This window comes from Culex quinquefasciatus, chromosome 3, assembly GCF_015732765.1.
Source record: "Culex quinquefasciatus strain JHB chromosome 3, VPISU_Cqui_1.0_pri_paternal, whole genome shotgun sequence".
NCBI lineage: Eukaryota > Metazoa > Arthropoda > Insecta > Diptera > Culicidae > Culex > Culex quinquefasciatus.
In genome coordinates this window covers 64,620,392-64,626,474 of record NC_051863.1, presented here as the reverse complement: position 1 = coordinate 64,626,474, position 6,083 = coordinate 64,620,392, and the positions used below count along the sequence as shown (strand labels likewise).

Genomic DNA, 6,083 nt, shown 5'->3' with positions numbered 1-6,083 from the left:
GAATCCCCGGGATGGACGCACTACAACAGTCTTATTGACCTCCACATAATCAAATTTGACTATTAGGTGGCATTGCAGTCCAGACTCGATTATTCGAAGCCCCGATTATCAGAAGTTTTGTTTATATTTCTAGATTACTTTTTCAAAACTACCAATGCGCCATGGGTTTCCTATGTATTGTTTTGCTTTTAATCTGAAAATACATGCAATGAGTGTGCGGTGCAGTTGGCAACAAATTTCTGCGAAATCGGTGCTAATTGTTGTGGGGGGAGATTGTTGGAGATGGTCCGGGTTTCAGTTTGAAAGTGGATCGGGAGTGAATTTATAGCTTGACTTAGGGTTTTGTCAAATCAAATTTGTATAGACCTTAATTTGAGCTTGCGCCATGGGTTTCCTATGTACATAGGACCTTTTGAAAAAGTAAGCGAGATTTATCTTCTGATAGGGCAGTTGCAAATATTTTACATTGTTTATGTTTTCTCCTCTTCAAAAACGGAGTAATTAAAAAAAAACACCGAAATTTCTATGAAACTTTAAAGTACAATCAGTAAAAAATGATTTAAACTGAATTCCTATGCGTTCACCCAAAATTCAGAATCAAGATAATCGTTCTCTCAAAATTTATTGAATGCCAGAATCGATAGAATAATGGTACCAACTCACACCATCATAACAAATGAGTTCATTCGTTAGTTGAATCAATAAATCTCCAACAAGTGTCATACATCGACTTCTGACTTCTCCATGGTCACCAAGCTGTGGTGGCCGAGGCAGCCAAGTCATTGGATTGGTTTGTCAAAGGTCTCTGATTCGATTCCCGTTGTCGACACTTTTGGTTTTTTGTTTGACGGATGAACTTTTTTTGCAAATGAACCTCGAGAGAATAGTTCTATCGCCCATCTCGAGCTGTGTTCTCTGCGTCCGTGAATGGTACCACTATTCTCTCGACTCGAGACCATCATTCTCTCGTACTAGCGCTGCCAGTTTTGGGTGTATAACTTATTACAAAATTAAATTATCATTGCTTCATTAAATTACTAAATACATTTTCCTAATATTTCATAACTGCCATTTTAACCGCAATCTTAAATTAACAAAACTAAATCAGTTTAGAATAGCATAGCGGTCACTCAGCTCGACGATCACAAATTAGTCAACGAAAAAATATTTTCATGTCCTTCAGATAATCGAGTCTTTATGAAATATAACTTTTCGGAGTTCGGAGTACAGACTATGAAACAATTCCTTTTGTTAGAAAGAGAATTTCAAGAATCGTATGCCATTTGTTATTTTCATTTTTCAACTGCTAGTCTACTTCTTCGTTCTCATTCCGTGTAACGACCTTTGAGGACGCAATGAACTCAATTTTCTGTATCGTTCTAACTAATTAAATCATTTCTGCTTTCGCCGGCATCGAAAATTTGAATACTCAACCAAATAAGGAGTGACACATTTCTCCATTATAATCCACAAACACACACACTCACTGCTCGCCTCCAAAAAGTCTGCGTGTATTTAGTAACCCGACACCGGCATCGCTCTCCCACTCTCTTTTTAATATAAAAAAATATTACACGAAGCGAGCGAGTAAAAAAAACACACGTTTTTATTCGCTCTTCTCTCGCTCTCAAACCAAACCCCGTTCGCTCGCGCTCGCGACTCACGAAAGTTTCTCTTTCGCGTGTTCGTGCACGGTCTCACTTTCCGGCAGGGCTTCTCCACCGGCGTGGTGACTCTTCTTATAGTGTTGTGGCATGCTGAATGCATCTCTCTCCCTTTGTGTGTGAGCTTTAGATGCAACGTTTTAATCCCACATGAGATGAAGGAGGGAAATCACAGTGAAAATCGGTGTAACTTTTTTTGCGGAACGAATTTAAGTTGCACTTTGAAGAGTTTGAGTTGCATGCTTTTGCATGTAAGATTACACGAAGATTTTTTCATGGTGTACCGACTTGTACGTGGTTGAATGGATTTACAATAAAAACATTACCATGCGTCGTGTGTACATAAACTTAAAAGGAGAGAGAGTCTGTGCAGAGATGAGAGCGCTCACACATCTTCTCCAGCGGTGGATAGTTTCTCACTTGTGTAACTTTTTCTTGTTGTTGTTGTTGTTGCCACTAGTAGTAGTGTGAGCCGTTGTAAGCATGGCCGGAGATCTTCGTACGTTCAACGGGCGCCGCCGCCGCACCTCTCGACGACGTCTTGGATAAAATGTGATTTAGTACATCGTTAACAGTTGCTCGTAACAGACTTGTGTCGTTCGTCGTCTTCGTTTTAGTTTAGTTTCGGAATCGCGATCGCGCGCGCTCCCTGTCTGAGTCACACGCGTAGACGGTCTTGTGATAAGAGAAACCGTCGCACAACAACACACAGCAAAACAAGCGAGTCACGCGCAATTAGCTCTAAATTGCTCGAGCGATCAAGTGGATTTTTGTATGAGTGTGTGTGTGTGTTGCATATCATTAGCGACGCGATGCATCGTGTTTGACACACGAATACAATTTATTGGAAAACGAAGGTGGTTATCGAATTCGTAACGTAATTTGCAATTTAAACCAACAAACCAATCACTTGTGTGAATGTGAGGGTGTGTTTGTGCGAGCTTTGTTGTTGGTTGATTTGCAAACCGCCCACCTGCCGTAATCAGCAACATCAACAACCAAAACCACACAAAGTCATCAACAGCCTTAAATACATGCAAAGTAGAACCATACTAGGATAACACACCGCATCAAAAAGTGCTCTAATCCAACTTGTGCGTGTGTAAGTGTGTTGAGCAGTGCTTTATTATTGTAATTAGATTGAAGAGTGGTCGTCGTCGTCGTCGTCGTTTTTTTTGCTGCGATCGTGAAGGCGTTCAGGAAGAAGACGATGCAAAAGAAAACGAAGCGACAAGAAGAAGCGGCAGACAGATTAAGCAAAAGTCAAAACAACTAAGCGACGTAAGCGTGCCTCTCTTCATAAAACAACACAAATCGTGCATAAACTGGTGCAGAAAAGATAAGCAAAGCTGCGAGTGAAGATGAGAAAGAAGAAGAAAACTGGTTGAAGATAGCATAATAGATGCAAGAAGAAGAAGAAGAAAAACGGTGGGAATCACTACTTAGTAACAGAGAGGCACGCGGGGTCGGCAGAAGATGAAGAGTGGATAAATATTTGCAAATTGAAATTAATGTTTAACAATTATTCGAGCACGGAGGAGAGCGTGGAGGAGGCGTACTCTGAAAATGCACGCAATGAGTGTGCGGTGCAGTTGGCAACCGATTTCTGCGAAATCGGTGCTAATTGTTGTGGGGGGAGATTGTTGGAGATGGTCCCGGTTTCGGTTTGGAAATGAATTGGGAGTGAATTTATAGCTTGAATTAGGTGGCATAGATTTGTGGACAAACACTTCAACTCATTTGCATTGACCTTAGCAATGTATTTTTTTTAATGTTTCTTTGTTTAAAATGCTGCTGTAGGTTTAAATGCAATTTTAAAATATGTGTGGAAACTAGATTAATCCTCCTATATCATAACTCCTGATCGAAAATTGTTTATGAACTCTTTGGAAAATCAGTTGTACCAGACATGGTTCAACTAAGATTCGTCCTCAAAAGATGTCAATTTCACCTAAGTGACCATAACTTGGGACAGGGGTGCCAGATTTGCAAACTTTTTGTTTTGTTGGAAAGGGTTTTCAATTACCTTTCTAACAATGTGTAATATTACGGTTCTTGAAATCACTTTTTTGACTTTTGAGCTATACAGCAAAAAGTTGTGTAAATTTTGTAAGGTGTTGTTTTGGAAGCTTCTATATTATCACTTTTATGGTGTAATTTTAACGCAATTTAGACTGAAAAAGGGACATTACACCAAAAAAGTGGTAAAATTAAATATTTTCAGAGACAAAAATACATTTTTTTTCTGGCATACTTACCTTTTTTTACTGTGTACTTATTGGAACTTCTTTTGAAAAATATTTCATACATCGTCTTCGAGCTCGAGCAGGAGTATACACAGCACAAAAAAGCTTACTTTTGGAAGTTCGAAGCTTCTGTTACCAAGCGGTTAATGAAAAGGAAATAGTTGCAAGAAACACCAAATCTCTATGAACCAGCCATTCACACAAGTTGTAAAATTGTTATTTCGGTAAATAAAATGAATTGAATTGAATTGTATTATGCTAAACAATGTAAATGGGCAAATGTGGATTTGTAAACAACAGTCTATCCTGCTCATTTCAAATGGTCCATTTACAGTGTTTGCTTGAACTGGTGAAAATTTCACCACACAGTAAAAAAAATGTGTAAATTTGGAAGGTTGAATTTTAGCTCTTTTACACAGCAAAAAATCCGATGGTAAAATCGCATGCAAAAGCATGCACATCACCTTTGTGAGCAAAAGCATGTAATATTGTATGCGAAAACGTGTACATAATAAGCATGTACAAAAGAAAAATAAATTAATGTTGCACACCCCAAAAATAACATCAATCTGTTGAGAGTCATATCCCGATTACCAAGTCCGCGCCCCAACCGTCTCGGTTATCTCACCGTCTTGTAGATGATGTGTCCAATGCCGATGTACCAGTAGGTTTTCCGTACGTCGTATACTGAATTAGCTGCATACGATGTATGGGGAACATACAGCTACATCGGTGTTGATCCAGCTAACTTCACAGCGGCGAGATAGCCGAGATGGTTGGGGCGCGGACTTGGTAATCTAGATATAACTCTCAACAGATTGATGTTATTTTTGGGGTGTACAAAATTTATTTATTTTCCTTTTGTACATGCTTTTTATGTACACTTTTTCGCATACAATATTACATGCTTTCGCTCACAAAGGTGATGTGCATGCTTTTGCATGCGATTTTACACAGATTTTTTTTACTGTGTATGATGTAATTTTGCCTCAATTTAGACTGAAAAGGTAACATTACACCAGCAAAGAGGTAAAATTACTATTTTTTTCTGAAAAAAAAGATCCCATGATTTTTTTTTACTGTGCAGTCCATGTTGTCATATTACACATTTTTCTGACTTACAATCTATCATCATTCCAAGATTAAATGTTACCATTTTTTGCTCTGTACACAGTAAACAAAAGTAGATTTTTGGAAGGCTGAAAATGTTGTTAGTTGAGTGTTACCTCTTCTGGGAGTTACCTAGAATAATGTGTAAAAATTAGTAGCTCCACAAAAGCTGAAAATTTGACCTAATATAAAATTACACTTTTTTTTAAACATAATCTGCCATCTGTCACTATTCCCAGATGTGACCCACCATTTTTTTACAGTGTAGCCTTGCCTCAAAGAGTAGGAAAAATTGAGCCTTTTCTCTTATTTAGGGAAAATTTACAATTAACACTTAATTATAAGTTTTGATTATTAATTGATTGATGCATAATTACATAAGTATTGTTCTAATGTGAAAATTTTTGTATTTTGGTTTAAATTATTATAGTGTAATATTTCCTCTTTTAGGATGTAATTTTTTTTCTTTAAAAGGTTTAAATTTTGTTCTGACACATAAGATGTAACCTTTCGAAGATTTTTTATTTGTTTATAGGAAATTTACATGGTTTTTAAGATTAAAAAACCTCGGCGTTGTTCGAGCATTGAAGAAGTGATCAATTTTAAAATTTCAAGGCCTAAGAAAATTTATGTGTTTTTTTTTAAAGCGAAAAGCCGGACGAGATTTAAAATAAGTAAGTTAAACTATAGAAAAAAAATTGGACTATTTTCAAAATCATGCTTGTTTTAATTAGAGCTAAAATTTAAAAAAAATATTTTTGTGCATCAGCCTATTTGTATTATCGTCGTATCAGCACTTTGATCATGAATTACAGCTTTCATAAAGTGTTTTTGACTGTTCCAAATTAATAAATAGCTCAAATAAAAGTGAGCAAGCAACTCTCCATTGTTGATACATCTGAAAATATTGATTTGATAGAGGAAAACGGCAAAAGTGATGAGAATTGGTTGAACGGTTTAGAGTGATTAAAATGGGTATATTTCCCCTTATTATCAATTCATTATTTATAAAGACAGTCCGATGAAAGCATGCTGAAAAGTATTTGTAGATTTTGCCCTAAGC

At 37.0% G+C, this 6,083-nt stretch overlaps 1 protein-coding gene across 13 annotated transcripts in view; it reads left to right on the top strand.

The window, feature by feature from the left end:
• The first annotated feature begins 2,229 nt into the window (after nt 1-2,229).
• The window catches only part of LOC6054024 (ensconsin), a 160,453-nt gene continuing 156,599 nt past the window's right edge, over nt 2,230-6,083 (top strand). For 4 of the 13 annotated variants that reach the window (XR_005278198.1, XR_005278197.1, XM_038259658.1 and 1 more), the window contains exon 1: nt 2,233-2,521. The gene's annotated coding sequence lies outside the window, so the exon portion shown is untranslated. Of the gene's footprint in view, nt 2,522-6,083 lie in introns of all 13 variants that reach the window. The other 9 variants (XM_038259647.1, XM_038259646.1, XM_038259648.1 and 6 more) reach the window with 6 other exon arrangements.